The sequence below is a fragment of the Mytilus edulis genome, chromosome 12 (assembly GCF_963676685.1).
Source record: "Mytilus edulis chromosome 12, xbMytEdul2.2, whole genome shotgun sequence".
Taxonomy (NCBI): Eukaryota; Metazoa; Mollusca; class Bivalvia; order Mytilida; family Mytilidae; genus Mytilus; species Mytilus edulis.
In genome coordinates, this window is record NC_092355.1 from 78,394,517 (window position 1) to 78,411,826 (window position 17,310).

The following is a 17,310-nucleotide window of genomic DNA, read 5'->3' on the forward strand; positions in this document are numbered from 1 at the left end:
ATTTGTCATACGGTAATTGTAATGTATCTCCTTGAAATATCACTTAAGATTTTTCGATAAGAATAAAATGTAAAACAATCTTCAAAAACCATGTCCGTGTAAACAATTGAAAATGTTTGTTGTGGGTACATTTTAAACATTTAAACCACAAACATAAAAATGTCTTCTCAAGTATTTCTTAACGAATATAATAGAAGACAAAACTATTATTTTTCACATCTCAGTATATTCCAAAACTATGTCTATCTGGCATTAAACAATTGAAAAGAGCTTGTTGTGAATACATTTTTCAACAGCAAACATACAAATATATGTTTTCTCCCGGGGTACACGGCCGACACTCGGATAACCGAGAGATTGGTCGGTTAATCTGTATTGAGTATACGGCTATATCGGCGGTTGGTCTGTTAATCGGGTTGGCTAAAGTATGTTAATCAGATGTTGCCCATGTGCTGTTTCCGTATATTTTAGTCGCTTGTCTTGAGCCTACCCATTTGAATCGATCACATCCAATATAAAGGAAATACACCACTAATTCATGGTCCCATTACTTTCTATGTTAAATTCCTCCATTTCAACCAGGCACACCTCTTTCATTTTAAGTTCAAATAAAGTGGCAATCATTGCATGTCAACGCAACACTTTATGGTGTCTTCTACTATATTTCATTGATAAATGAGAAATTATCCCCCCTTTTTTCTTGAAATTGGAAAAGGCTTTTTTTTGTGTGAATTATAAATCTGTGGTAAAACAGAGATTAATAAGAGCAATTTATATATCCCTCAGCTAGCTAACTTACTAAACTGGTCCAAAATTGCATGTACAGTGAGATTTTAGAATTCTTATATGAGTATATACCATTTGCCTAGATTGTAAAAGGCTACCATAAGAAAAACCAAAAAACTTGAAAAATTATGAGATTATTTTTTACCAAGAGCTATTTTGTTCCATAAACAAGTCATAAATTACATGTTTTATTGATTTCAATCAGGAAAAATGCAAAAATGAGAACTTGGAGTCAAGTCTTAACTGCATGCATGTTGTATGACCATAAAAGGCTAACATACTTGAATATGCCATTTTAAGAGCTTAAATTTCCCATGAGCAGGACGGTTGACCCCAAAAAGATGATTAGACATGATTACTAACATCATATTTGACTTATTTTCATTGGAATAGGTACAACTTCTAAAAGTTGGATTTCTGGTGATTCTCTATAATAGGAAGTACACCACTAATGCATGGTCCCATTACTTTCTATGTTAAATTCCTCCATTTCAACCAGGCACACCTCTTTCATTTTAAGTTCAAATAAAGTGGCAATCATTGCATGTCAACGCAACACTTTATGGTGTCTTCTACTGAAAAAATCAGCATACCTTACATGGCATATAAGAAAGAACTGGTTCCCGGAACTTCAGATGTACCAAAACAGGTACTTCAGATCTGACAAACAGACTAAATGTACCCTCTTTTTAGAATTTGGTGCATTTTTTTTAATATTCAAAATTAAAAGTCCAAAAGTGTTCTGCAATGATCACCAGTCCTTCAGCTTTCATTTGATACCAAAAATACCTATATATTCTTCATATTTTGAAAGTTACACTCATGCGTAGGAACTATTTTGTGTTAAATATGTACTACTTTCTGGTATGTGCTTTCTGGCCGAGCCTGAATTAGTGGTGTTACACCTATAGAATAGAGAAAGAATAAAGAGTAAGATAAATAAAATTGAAAGAAAAGTGACATAACAATTTAAATGGCACAGAAATAAACAAAAATCACTACAAGTTCAGCATGTTTCATTGTATTAAATATATTGTTATCACAAAAAAAATTCATTTCTAACAAAATCATTCAATGTACTGAATGCAGTGGTGTAATTATTATTTTCCTAGCTTAAATGTACGATCTATAAAATGAAAAGGCGGGTTACTCATCAATAAATTTATTCACATTTTAAAACACATAATGTACACAAAATGACACGTTGGTTGAATTTACATGCATGCAATAAATTGAACATAAAAAAAAGACAGCCATTATGTTTATTAAGCATATTGATATCATTGTGTGAAAAATCTATACGAAATTCTGTAGTTTCGTAACATAAATCAATCTTTATTACATACCTGGTCTGTTAATGAGTCGGATGTATAAAACCCGGTCTGTTAATTGGTATGTTAAGAGTAATTAATGGCAAAAAAGTATAATTGTATTGCTATATTGGGTGTGATCGATTCAAATGGGTCGGCTCAAGACAAGCGGCTAAAATATACGGAAACAGCACATCGGCAATAAAACATAAAATATACGGAAACAACACATGAACATTGACCAATTTAGACAACGGAAAATGAAAATTAATAAAATGGTTTCAAAAAGTGTAATATTGTAGTATATTAATTACATCCAAGTCTGGTTGGATATATCATGTGGATTCTGTTTAATTGTCATGAATTCCACCAATTTGTCATCTACATTGGTAACCAGTATATAAATCAGAGATAATTGTCGTAATGTAACTCAACATCAGTAAGTAAAATGTATTGGGATGCTAAAATATAAAGAATAGAGAAAGAATAATGAGTAAGATAAATAAAATTGAAAGAAAAGTGACATAACAATTTAAATGGCACAGAAATAAACAATACTCAGATCCGAACCCACGTGGTTTACACGAGAATATGGATGGAGACGCATCATATAAAAAGAGTAGAGACTGATGCAATGCTAAAAAAAGACAGAACAAATAATATTTTTTTTGAGAATTTAGACATGAAACCCCTGAGTATTGAAATAGTAACGGATTGCGATGTACGCATATTGGTGACAAATGCTAAAAGTTTACACGAGAAATTCTCCTCTGTACTTATGTAGAAAGGAACTAAATGGAATGAAATGAGTTAAAACTTTAGATAACCATATGTAGCTGCATTCGCTCCTTTCCATTTACTTCTTTAGAATCATATGTCGAACGGACATTTGGGATTACCATTGTGTAGATTGTTCTTCTATTTCTCCCTCGCCCCTCCCACTTAGTATATGACTGCATACTAGAGGAAAAAATTGTAGGTCAAACCATTTCACATGTGAGTTAAGGAGCATACTGAATGTCAACTACTATTGAAATAACATCCGCGAACACAAGATTGTCAAACAAAAGGTAAAAGAACCTTGAACAGTATGATCGTGTAGCATTAAATAATTCAAAATGCTTCTCAAGTATTTTTTGACGAATAAAGTAAAGGCAATATCATAATCACAGATTTCAGGTACATGCCTTCTTTATATATTATGTAAAGGTGCCGCTCTACCCATTATTGGCTACTTGTTCTTCATCAACTTATGTCAATTGTCGTTCCGTCTGGGCTTCCAATAAGTGTTATCAAATGATTGTTTTGTCCGGTTGACTATATTTCTGACAACAGCTACTAAAAAAAAAATATTTGGCAAAAGATTTGAAACGATTAATGACATTCATTATATATCAAGTATCTTCGTTACTATAGTCATCGTAGTGAAACAAAATGAAGAAACTATTTTACTTACTACATGGTAGGTCGACCTGAAATATTTTATGTATTTTAAGAACATTGATTAGGTCAAATATCATGTGAAAAGAGGAGAGTCAACGTTCAAAATATGAAAATATATTCTACAAAAACATTATGCTTTGGCTGTTATTAAAACTCTTTTTCACAGATGCATAAAAAGACGGACGTGTTCTCAATATGGAATGTTAACCCCAATTCATATATTGAATGAAGTATTTTATAAATCACCACCTATAAATTATTGACCCATTATTCGCATTTAAAATTCAATAACTTTAATAAAAAATTAATAATCGTCAGAAAGGAATGTTTGTACTTTGACCTATTGCATAAGTTATTTTATATTTTGTTTGAAATAAAATCACAGAAACCAGGATTGAAATTTTGTCAAAAGACTAAACAGTGACGATCGGATTTAAAAAAAAAGTAAAACAAAACAAGAAACAAATAAAATATGAAGTTGAAGAGCATAGTACAAATAAAATCCTAAACATTTTGCCAAATACAGCTAAGGTAACCTACGATATGTTTGGTTATTCTGCCGATATAGACCTCAATGTAAGACATAATCCTGACAACAATACAAACTGCTATGGTCTAATACTTATCTCGCTATGTAAAGTCTCTGGTTTGAGAACATGGAATGGTTTTGCGAATGATTTTACACTTTGTGGTGCGGATGGAATGAGCGTTATAGACTACTTATCTGTCCCAGTGTCACTTTTCCCGATAGTGCGTCAACTTATTGTGTTTAATTTAACAACCTTTTCCGACCATGCATCATTACATATTCAACTTATCGAATGATGAACTGAAAAACAATGTAGAGATTGTTTACTGAATACAATGCAAAAGATAAATGGTGTCGTGAACGGATTGACTTTGAAGGGCAGCAATTACTGGACAATTCGTTTTGCCGAATTCACTAGTACGTTACATGACAGTATGGCACATTTTTTTAAATGTTTGAATGTCCATCTAACAACGAAGTATAACAATAGATCTGGGGTTAAAAAGAAGATAAATGAATTTGAATGTCCGTCTGACAACGAAGTATAACAATACACTGGGGTTAAAAAGAAGATAAATATATTTGAATGTCCGTCTAACAACGAAGTATAACAATAGAACTGGGGTTAAAAAGAAGATAAATATATTTGAAAGTCCGTCTAACAACGAAGTATAACAATAGAACTGGGGTTAAAAAGAAGATAAATATATTTGAATGTCCGTCTAACAACAAAGTATAACAATAGAACTGGGGTTAAAAAGAAGATAAATATATTTGAATGTCCGTCTAACAACGAAGTATAACAATAGAACTGGGGTTAAAAAGAAGATAAATCCATTTGAATGTCCGTCTAACAACGAAGTAAAACAATAGAACTGGGGTTTTAAAATTAAGATAAATATATAAGAATGTCCATCTAACAACAAAGTTTAACACTATAACTGGGGTTAAAACGCAGATAAATATATTGGAATGTCCATCTAACAACGAAGTATAACAATAGAACTGGGGTTTAAAACGAAGATAAATATATTGGAATGTCCATCTAACAACGAAGTATAACAATAGAACTGGGGTTTAAAACGAAGATAAATATATTGGAATGTCCATCTAACAACGAAGTATAACAATAGAACTGGGGTTTAAAACGAAGATAAATATATTGGAATGTCCATCTAACAACGAAGTATAACAATAGAACTGGGGTTTAAAACGAAGATAAATATATTGGAATGTCCATTTAACAACGAAGTTTAACAATAGAACTGGGGTTAAAACGCAGATAAATATATTTGAATGTCCATCTAACAACGAAGTATAACAATAGAACTGGGGTTTAAAACGAAGATAAATATATTGGAATGTCCATCTAACAACGAAGTTTAACAATAGAACTGGGGTTAAAAAGAAGATAAATATATTTGAATGTCCATCTAACAACGAAGTTTAACAGTAGAACTGGGGTTAAAAAGAACATAGATACATTTGAATGTCCATCTAACAACGAAGTTTAACAGTAGAACTGGGGTTAAAAAGAAGATAGATACATTTGAATGTCCATCAACAACGAAGTTTAACAGTAGAACTGGGGTTTAAAACGAAGATAAATATATTTGAATGTCCGTCTAACAATGAAGTATAACAATAGATCTGGGGTTAAAAAGAAGATAAATATATTTGAATGTCCATCTAACAACGAAGTATAACAATAGAACTGGGGTTAAAACGAAGATAAATATATTTGAATGTCCATCTAACAAGGAAGTTTAACAATAGAACTGGGGTTAAAAAGAAGATAAAAATATTTGAATGTCCATCTAACAACGAAGTTTAACAATAGAACTGGGGTTAAAAACGAAAATAGATACATTTGAATGACCATCTAACAACGAAGTATAACAATAGAACTGGGTTTTAAAACGAAGATAAATATATTGGAATGTCCATCTAACAACGAAGTTTAACAATAGAACTGGGGTTTTAAAACGAAGATAAATATATTTGAATGTCCATCAAACAACGAAGTTTAACAATATAACTGGGGTTCAAAACGAAGATAAATATATTGGAATGTCCATCTAACAACGAAGTTTAACAATAGAACTGGGGTTTTAAAACGAAGATAAATATTTGATAGTCCATCTAACAACGAAGTTTAACAATAGAACTGGGGTTTAAAACGAAGATAGATATATTTGAATGTCCATCAAACAACGAAGTTTAACAATAGAACTGGGGTTTTAAAACGAAGATAAATATATTTGAATGTCCATATAACAACGAAGTTTAACAATAGAACTGGGGTTTAAAACGAAGATAAATATATTGGAATGTCCATCTAACAACGAAGTTTAACAATAGAACTGGGGTTTAAAACGAAGACAAATATATTTGAATGTCCATCTAACAACGAAGTATAACAATAGAACTGGGTTTTAAAACGTAGATAAATATATTGGAATGTCCATCTAACAACGAAGTTTAACAATAGAACTGGGGTTTTAAAACGAAGATAAATATTTGATAGTCCATCTAACAACGAAGTTTAACAATAGAACTGGGGTTTAAAACGAAGACAGATATATTTGAATGTCCATCTAACAACGAAGTAAAACAATAGAACTGGGGTTTTAAAATTAAGATAAATATATTTGAATGTCCATATAACAACGAAGTTTAACAATAGAACTGGGGTTTAAAACGAAGATAAATATATTGGAATGTCCATCTAACAACGAAGTTTAACAATAGAACTGGGATTTAAAACGAAGATAAATATTTTTGAATGTCCATATAACAACGAAGTTTAACAATAGAACTGGGGTTAAAAACGAAAATAGATACATTTGAATGACCATCTAACAACGAAGTATAACAATAGAACTGGGTTTTAAAACGAAGATAAATATATTGGAATATCCATCTAACAACGAAGTTTAACAATAGAACTGGGGTTTTAAAACGAAGATAAATATATTTGAATGTCCATCTAACAACGAAGTTTAACAATAGAACTGGGGTTTAAAACGAAGACAAATATATTTGAATGTCCATCTAACAACGAAGTATAACAATAGAACTGGGGTGAAAAAGAAGATAAATATATTTGAATGTCCGTCTAACAACGAAGTATAACAATAGAACTGGGGTGAAAAAGAAGATAAATATATTTGAATGTCCATCTAACAACGAAGTATAACACTAGAACTGGGGTTAAACAGAAAATAAATGAATTTGAATGTCCATCTAAAAACGAAGTTTAACAATAGAACTGGGGTTAAAAGAAGATAAATATATTTGAATGTCCATCTAACAACGAAGTATAACACTAGAACTGGGGTTCAAAACGAAGACAAATATATTTGAATGTCCATCTAACAACGAAGTATAACAATAGAAGTGGGGTGAAAAAGAAGATAAATATATTTGAATGTCCGTCTAACAACGAAGTATAACAATAGAACTGGGGTGAAAAAGAAGATACATATATTTGAATGTCCATCTAACAACGAAGTATAACACTAGAACTGGGGTTAAACAGAAGATAAATGAATTTGAATGTCCATCTAAAAACGAAGTTTAACAATAGAACTGGGGTTAAAAGAAGATAAATATATTTGAATGTCCATCTAACAACGAAGTATAACAATAGAACTGGGGTTAAACACAAAGACAAATATATTTGAATGTCCATCTAACAACGAAGTATAACAATAGAACTGGGGTTAAAAAGAAGATAAATATATTTGAATGTCCATCTAAAAACGAAGTTTAACAATATAACTGGGGTTTAAAACGAAGATAAATATATTGGAATGTCCATCTAACAACGAAGTATAACAATAGAACTGGGGTTAAAAAGAAGATAAATATATTTGAATGTCCATCTAACAACGAAGTATAACAATAGAACTGGGGTTAAAAAGAACATAGATATATTTGAATGTCCATCTAACAAAGAAGTTTAACAGTAGAACTGGGGTTAAAAAGAACATAGATATATTTGAATGTCCATCTAACAACGAAGTATTACAATAGAACTGGGGTTAAAAAGAAGATAGATACATTTGAATGTCCATCTAACAACGAAGTTTAACAGTAGAACTGGGGTTAAAAACGAAAATAGATACATTTGAATGTCCATCTAACAACGAAGTTTAACAGTAGAACTGGGGTTAAAAAGAAGATAGATACATTTGAATGTCCATCTAACAACGAAGTTTAACAATAGAACTGGGGTTAAAAACGAAAATAGATACATTTGAATGTCCATCTAACAACGAAGTTTAACAGTAGAACTGGGGTTAAAAAGAACATAGATATATTTGAATGTCCATCTAACAACGAAGTATAACAATAGAACTGGGGTTAAAAAGAAGATAGATACATTTGAATGTCCATCTAACAACGAAGTTTAACAATAGAACTGGGGTTAAAAACGAAAATAGATACATTTGAATGACCATCTAACAACGAAGTATAACAATAGAACTGGGTTTTAAAACGAAGATAAATATATTGGAATGTCCATCTAACAACGAAGTTTAACAATAGAACTGGGGTTAAAAGAAGATAAATATATTTGAATGTCCATCTAACAACGAAGTTTAACAGTAGAACTGGGGTTAAACACAAAGACAAATATATTTGAATGTCCATTTAACAACGAAGTATAACAATAGAACTGGGGTTGAAAAGGAATATAAATATATTTGAATGTCCATCCAACAACGAAGTATAACAATAGAACTGGGGTTAAACAGAAGATAAATGAATTTGAATGTCCATCTAAAAACGAAGTTTAACAATAGAACTGGGGTTAAACGAAGATAAATATATTTGAATGTCCATCTAACAACGAAGTATAACAATAGAACTGGGGTTAAACACAAAGACAAATATATTTGAATGTCCATTTAACAACGAAGTATAACAATAGAACTGGGGTTGAAAAGGAAGATAAATATATTTGAATGTCCATCCAACAACGAAGTATAACAATAGAACTGGGGTTAAACAGAAGATAAATGAATTTGAATGTCCATCTAACAACGAAGTATAACACTAGAACTGGGGTTAAACACGAAGATAAATATATTTGAATGTCCATCTAACAACGAAGTATAACAATAGAACTGGGGTTAAAAGAAGATAAATATATTTGAATGTCCATCTAACAACGAAGTATAACACTAGAACTGGGGTTAAAAAGGAAGATAAATATATTTGAATGTCCATCTAACAACGAAGTATAACAATAGCACTGGGGTTAAACAGAAGACAAATATATTTGAATGTCCATCTAACAACGAAGTATAACACTAGAACTGGGGTTAAACACAAGATAAATGAATTTGAATGTCCATCTAAAAACGAAGTTTAACAATATAACTGGGGTTTAAAACGAAGATAAATATATTTGAATGTCCATCTAACAACGAAGTATAACACTAGAACTGGGGTTAAACAGAAGATAAATGAATTTGAATGTCCATCTAAAAACGAAGTTTAACAGTAGAACTGGGGTTAAAAAGAAGATAAATCTATTTGAATGTCCATCTAACAACGAAGTATAACAATAGAACTGGGGTTAAAAAGAAGATAAATATATTTGAATGTCCATCTAACAACGAAGTATAACAATAGAACTGGGGTTAAAAAGAAGATAAATATATTTGAATGTCCATCTAACAACGAAGTTTAACAGTAGAACTGGGGTTAAAAAGAACATAGATATATTTGAATGTCCATCTAACAACGAAGTATAACAATAGAACTGGGGTTAAAAAGAAGATAGATACATTTGAATGTCCATCTAACAACGAAGTATAACAATAGAACTGGGGTTAAAAAGAAGATAAATATATTTGAATGTCCATCTAACAACGAAGTTTAACAGTAGAACTGGGGTTAAAAAGAAGATAAAAATATTTGAATGTCCATCTAACAACGAAGTTTAACAATAGAACTGGGGTTAAAAACGAAAATAGATACATTTGAATGACCATCTAACAACGAAGTATAACAATAGAACTGGGTTTTAAAACGAAGATAAATATATTGGAATGTCCATCTAACAACGAAGTTTAACAATAGAACTGGGGTTAAACACAAAGACAAATATATTTGAATGTCCATCTAACAACGAAGTTTAACAATAGAACTGGGGTTTAAAAAGAAGATAAATATATTTGAATGTCCATCAAACAACGAAGTTTAACAATATAATTGGGGTTCAAAACGAAGATAAATATATTGGAATGTCCATCTAACAACGAAGTATAACAATAGAACTGGGGTTTAAAACGAAGATAGATATATTTGAATGTCCATCAAACAACGAAGTTTAACAATAGAACTGGGGTTTTAAAACGAAGATAAATATATTTGAATGTCCATATAACAACGAAGTTTAACAATAGAACTGGGGTTTAAAACGAAGATAAATATATTGGAATGTCCATCTAACAACGAAGTTTAACAATAGAACTGGGATTTAAAACGAAGATAAATATTTTTGAATGTCCATATAACAACGAAGTTTAACAATAAAGTATAACAATAGAACTGGGGTTAAAAAGAAGATAAATATATTTGAATGTCCGTCTAACAACGAAGTATAACAATAGAACTGGGGTTAAAAAGAAGATAAATCCATTTGAATGTCCGTCTAACAACGAAGTAAAACAATAGAACTGGGGTTTTAAAATTAAGACAAATATATTGGAATGTCCATCTAACACCGAAGTATAACAATAGAACAGGGGTTTAAAACGAAGATAAATATATTTGAATGTCCATCTAACAACGAAGTATAACAATAGAACTGGGGTTGAAAAGGAAGATAAATATATTTGAATGTCCATCCAACAACGAAGTATAACAATAGAACTGGGGTTAAACAGAAGATAAATGAATTTGAATGTCCATCTAACAACGAAGTATAACACTACAACTGGGGTCAAACACGAAGATAAATATATTTGAATGTCCGTCTAACAACGAAGTATAACAATAGAACTGGGGTTAAAAGAAGATAAATATATTTGAATGTCCATCTAACAACGAAGTATAACAATAGAACTGGGGTTAAAAAGAAGATAAATATATTTGAATGTCCATCTAACAACGAAGTATAACAATAGAACTGGGGTTAAAAAGAAGATAAATATATTTGAATGTCCATCTAACAACGAAGTTTAACAGTAGAACTGGGGTTAAAAAGAACATAGATATATTTGAATGTCCATCTAACAACGAAGTATAACAATAGAACTGGGGTTAAAAAGAAGATAGATACATTTGAATGTCCATCTAACAACGAAGTATAACAATAGAACTGGGGTTAAAAAGAAGATAAATATATTTGAATGTCCATCTAACAACGAAGTTTAACAGTAGAACTGGGGTTAAAAAGAAGATAAAAATATTTGAATGTCCATCTAACAACGAAGTTTAACAATAGAACTGGGGTTAAAAACGAAAATAGATACATTTGAATGACCATCTAACAACGAAGTATAACAATAGAACTGGGTTTTAAAACGAAGATAAATATATTGGAATGTCCATCTAACAACGAAGTTTAACAATAGAACTGGGGTTAAACACAAAGACAAATATATTTGAATGTCCATCTAACAACGAAGTTTAACAATAGAACTGGGGTTTAAAAAGAAGATAAATATATTTGAATGTCCATCAAACAACGAAGTTTAACAATATAACTGGGGTTCAAAACGAAGATAAATATATTGGAATGTCCATCTAACAACGAAGTATAACAATAGAACTGGGGTTTGAAACGAAGATAGATATATTTGAATGTCCATCAAACAACGAAGTTTAACAATAGAACTGGGGTTTTAAAACGAAGATAAATATATTTGAATGTCCATATAACAACGAAGTTTAACAATAGAACTGGGGTTTAAAACGAAGATAAATATATTGAAATGTCCATCTAACAACGAAGTTTAACAATAGAACTGGGATTTAAAACGAAGATAAATATTTTTGAATGTCCATATAACAACGAAGTTTAACAATAAAGTATAACAATAGAACTGGGGTTAAAAAGAAGATAAATATATTTGAATGTCCGTCTAACAACGAAGTATAACAATAGAACTGGGGTTAAAAAGAAGATAAATCCATTTGAATGTCCGTCTAACAACGAAGTAAAACAATAGAACTGGGGTTTTAAAATTAAGACAAATATATTGGAATGTCCATCTAACACCGAAGTATAACAATAGAACAGGGGTTTAAAACGAAGATAAATATATTTGAATGTCCATCTAACAACGAAGTATAACAATAGAACTGGGGTTGAAAAGGAAGATAAATATATTTGAATGTCCATCCAACAACGAAGTATAACAATAGAACTGGGGTTAAACAGAAGATAAATGAATTTGAATGTCCATCTAACAACGAAGTATAACACTACAACTGGGGTTAAACACGAAGATAAATATATTTGAATGTCCGTCTAACAACGAAGTATAACAATAGAACTGGGGTTAAAAGAAGATAAATATATTTGAATGTCCATCTAACAACGAAGTATAACAATAGAACTGGGGTTAAAAAGAAGATAAATATATTTGAATGTCCATCTAACAACGAAGTATAACTATAGAACTGGGGTTAAAAGAAGATAAATATATTTGAATGTCCGTCTAACAACGAAGTATAACAATAGAACTGGGGTTAAACACAAAGACAAATATATTTGAATGTCCATCTAACAACGAAGTATAACAATAGAACTGGGGTGAAAAGAAGATAAATATATTTGAATGTCCGTCTAACAACGAAGTATAACAATAGAACTGGGGTTAAAAGAAGATAAATATATTTGAATGTCCATCTAACAACGAAGTATAACAATAGAACTGGGGTTAAACAGAAGACAAATATATTTGAATGTCCATCTAACAACGAAGTATAACAATAGAACTGGGGTTGAAAAGGAAGATAAATATATTTGAATGTCCATCTAAAAACGAAGTATAACAATAGAACTGGGGTTAAACAGAAGATAAATGAATTTGAATGTCCATCTAACAACGAAGTATAACACTAGAACTGGGGTTAAACACGAAGATAAATATATTTGAATGTCCGTCTAACAACGAAGTATAACAATAGAACTGGGGTTAAAAGAAGATAAATACATTTGAATGTCCATCTAACAACGAAGTATAACAATAGAACTGGGGTTAAAAGAAGATAAATATATTTGAATGTCCATCTAACAACGAAGTATAACAATAGAACTGGGGTTAAACAGAAGATAAATGAATTTGAATGTCCATCTATCAACGAAGTATAACACTAGAACTGGGGTTAAACACGAAGACAAATATATTTGAATGTCCATCTAACAACGAAGTATAACACGAGAACTGGGGTTAAACACGAAGATAAATATATTTGAATGTCCGTCTAACAACGAAGTATAACAATAGAACTGGGGTTAGAAAGAGGAAAGATATATTTGAATGTCCATCTAACAACGAAGTATAACAATAGAACTGGGGTAAGAAAGAGGATAGATATGTTTGAATGTCCATCTAACAACGAAGTATAACAATAGAACTGGGGTTTAAAACGAAGATAAATATATTGGAATGTCCATCAAACAACAAAGTTTAACATTATAACTGGGGTTTTAAATCGAAGTTAAATATATTTGAATGTCCGTCTAACAACGAAGTATAACAATATAACTGGGGTTTAAAACGAAGATAAATATATTGGAATGTCCATCTAACAACGAAGTATAACAATAGAACTGGGGTTAAAAAGAAGATAAATATATTTGAATGTCCATCTAACAACGAAGTATAACAATAAAACTGGGGTTAAAAAGAAGATAAATATATTTGATTGTCCATCTAACAAGGAAGTAGACATAACTTCCTTATTCTTTTAATTTGCAAAGGTATCATTGACGACATTTGAATGATCCAGTCAGGTGAATAAGACAAACAATATAGATTCATGTTTCCGCTAGTTTAGTTATCAAAATAAAAAAAAAATGTACTCAACATTAAAATGACATGGTGTGCTTTAAGTTAAGATTTCGATTATAGAAAACCATCACTAAGAGTGATCTTTCAGTAGTAGGCGACTTCTGTAGTGCTTTGAACTTTTCGACAAGACATATATCTTATCCTCCGTCTTATTTACCCGCAAATCCGTAAGTTTACTACAATACACTAGTTCAGGGAAAGCTTGTTCGCGACCAAGAATTCTGAGTGGGTCAAGCGTTTAATTAAAATTCATCCGAGCATATGCGAGATTTGGACGAACTGGGGGCAAATAAAGGCAACAGTAGTATACCGCTGTTCAAAACTCATAAATCCATGGACAAAAAACAAAATCGGGGTAACAAACCAAAACCGAGCGAAACGCATTAAATTTTGGGGGCAAAGTCATATATGGTACACATCAATATTCGATGTTTAATAGGCGTTTATTAGGACGCCCGCCGCTTTCCCGTTTACCTGTGAAGTCGTTGAGTGTCATCTGTTTTTCTTGTTTGTTTCTGTTTAAATTAAATAAAGTAAAATAAAAATATTTTGAAAAATTTCGATACATGGTGTTTGAAAATTACGGGAGAAAATTGGAAAAGGAATTTGAAATTACGGCTTGCAAATAACCAAAACGAAAAATTTGATAAAGAAGGAACGAGATCCTTCAAGTCACTGTAGGCTGTTTCGAACTTTGAGGAAGTTTATGTGAAGAAATATCATTTTTGGCGAATGAGATCTGAATAATAACATGCTGGCGTAATGGCATTAATCTAAATACTATGATCGTTTGTAAAACGGAGCTTTTTGAAAAGTTGTTGCTGGTCATCACACATAGTCGCAATGAATGATTTTATGTGATGTCTTCAATAAAAAATAACCATAAGTTCATAAATGTTATGTTTTCAATATTGTATAAATAATCTGATAGCTAAAACTGTGAGCATTATATACGTTCCTTGTTCAAACCATAAAAAATAAGTTCCCATAAAATCAAACAGCTACAGTCGTCATATGGAATTAAACTCTTAGCAAAAAAGCTGCACCCCTAATAAGATATATATTCAATGTCTTTACTCTGACTGTTGCATTTTGAACAAACGAGTGAAAATTCAGAGCAATGTAGAACAAAATATTTTCGACATTCATATATCATTAGCATGATCTTGAGCTGCATGGATAACTTACAACAGGACGTTTAAACAAAACGGTTATTGATGACTGCGGGAATATATTTAACCTCAGACAAAACATGAAATTAACTGTTCAGGAAAAACGGAGTCCATCTAGTAGTAAAATACGGAAAAATAAAAATAAATATTTGCAAAATTTTGCCGTGGATACTGTATTTTGGACATAAAGAAGCTTCGATCCCAATTCGAAATTCCATCATGGTTGACAACGATTTTGACGTAAAACAAAACATTAACCACAGACTTAACTTAATGCTGAAGTAGTCGGCGGAATCTAAGATCGCTAAGTATCGCTTTCGTGAAACTTGTCAAAAAGAAGCGTGTATGTCAAAAGATCCAAGTAGGCAGCTATTTCACTCATAAATCTCCGTGTTTTCTACAAGACGACTTTAATTGATTTTTTTTGTCTACAGGGGGGAGGGTGTGTGCCTTTTTTCTATAGACTAGTATTTGTAACATAACAATTTTTTCTCACATTTAGTATTATTTTTCTACATATTAACGTGAATTTTCTGACACAAAAATAAAATAACAGAACTGTTCATTAAAAGTATGTAATCAAATGCCAAACTATGATATATGTGTGAAAATTTACTTTCTGAACTTGAGAAACAACAAATATTTAAATTATCTTTTATTCTGTTTAAGATCTTATTAAATCTGTTTGAAATTATTTAGACATTCTGTATACAATATTATATATGCTTTACAATATGCAAAATAAAATGCTGAACGACCCAGACCCCCCTCATTTAAAAAATTGTCAATATTTGATGCATTTCGGAATTAAGCACAATAAACTTTATGTAAATTCAAAACACGCATGCAATCAGGGCTTTATATATTTTGAACATATATTTTAATGGTACCTAATATTGTCAGAACATAATTATGATTATTAAGGGTATAGTAATTGTATCATTGGCTAACTGTCGCCTGGTGAGATAAATAGTTTAAGGTAAAACTTTATGATACCATATGCCCTAGGTGTTGATTGACTTTTATTTTTATGACCTAAGATCAGTGCTTCAGATATAGCACCCGTACCTTCTTGAATATATAGACAATCTGCTAAGTGAACCATTGTGAACATCACAGCATGAATCTGTCCATTTTTGCGTAAAGGTAACACTCAAAGCGTTCCTTTTGTATTTAAGATTAATTAACATAACGCCTATTAACGGTCAAAATATTCTGTTTTTATATGTCAGTGTAATCTTCAGCTTTAGAAAAATGTGACAAACTGTATATATAAACTAGTATTTGGTTTTGAAATATACTATGCAATTATTTACATCAGAGACATACATGACATATAATACAATAGTATCATATGTCTCTGTTTAAATGCAGCTTGGAAAATTAGATCACATATATTGTCATATTATTGTATACACTGATTGTATACTCTCTAACTTCTGTCTTCTGCTGTCTTTTGTTTGTCATATATTATATATTTTCGTTTCCCATAGCATACATGTATATGCTTCTTGAAATAAAGTATTCATTATTCTGACTACAGTAATAACGATGCCCGATCTGAGATAATGCCCCCAGTTCGTCAAATCTCGTATCTTATTAGTCGATAACGCAAAATCCCGATCGATCTTGCACATGCGCATTGTTTCCCTGAACTAGTGTTTTGGTTAATTCTCCATCAAATGTTGTTTTAGTAAGTTTGTTGAAATATTACAAAGAAAAAAAAATATGAAAATAATTTAAAGGAAAAGAAAAAAAAATGATTTTTTTTTAAAAAAGGAGGAGAACACAACAAAAACTTGTCCTGTCTCTAAGTACCTTTAAACTTATATCAGTAAAACTCCACATAATAAACCAGCAAAATGTGATTGATTGAGAAATACCTGCTCAATTATACTTTCATTCAGAATGAAAAGTTTAAATGTTATTCGTGGTCATGACAAACATGGGTTATCAGTGGTGTAGCAACTAAACAGACGAGCGTTTTCTTTTAATATAACCAATAAAATAAAAGGCTAATATAAACG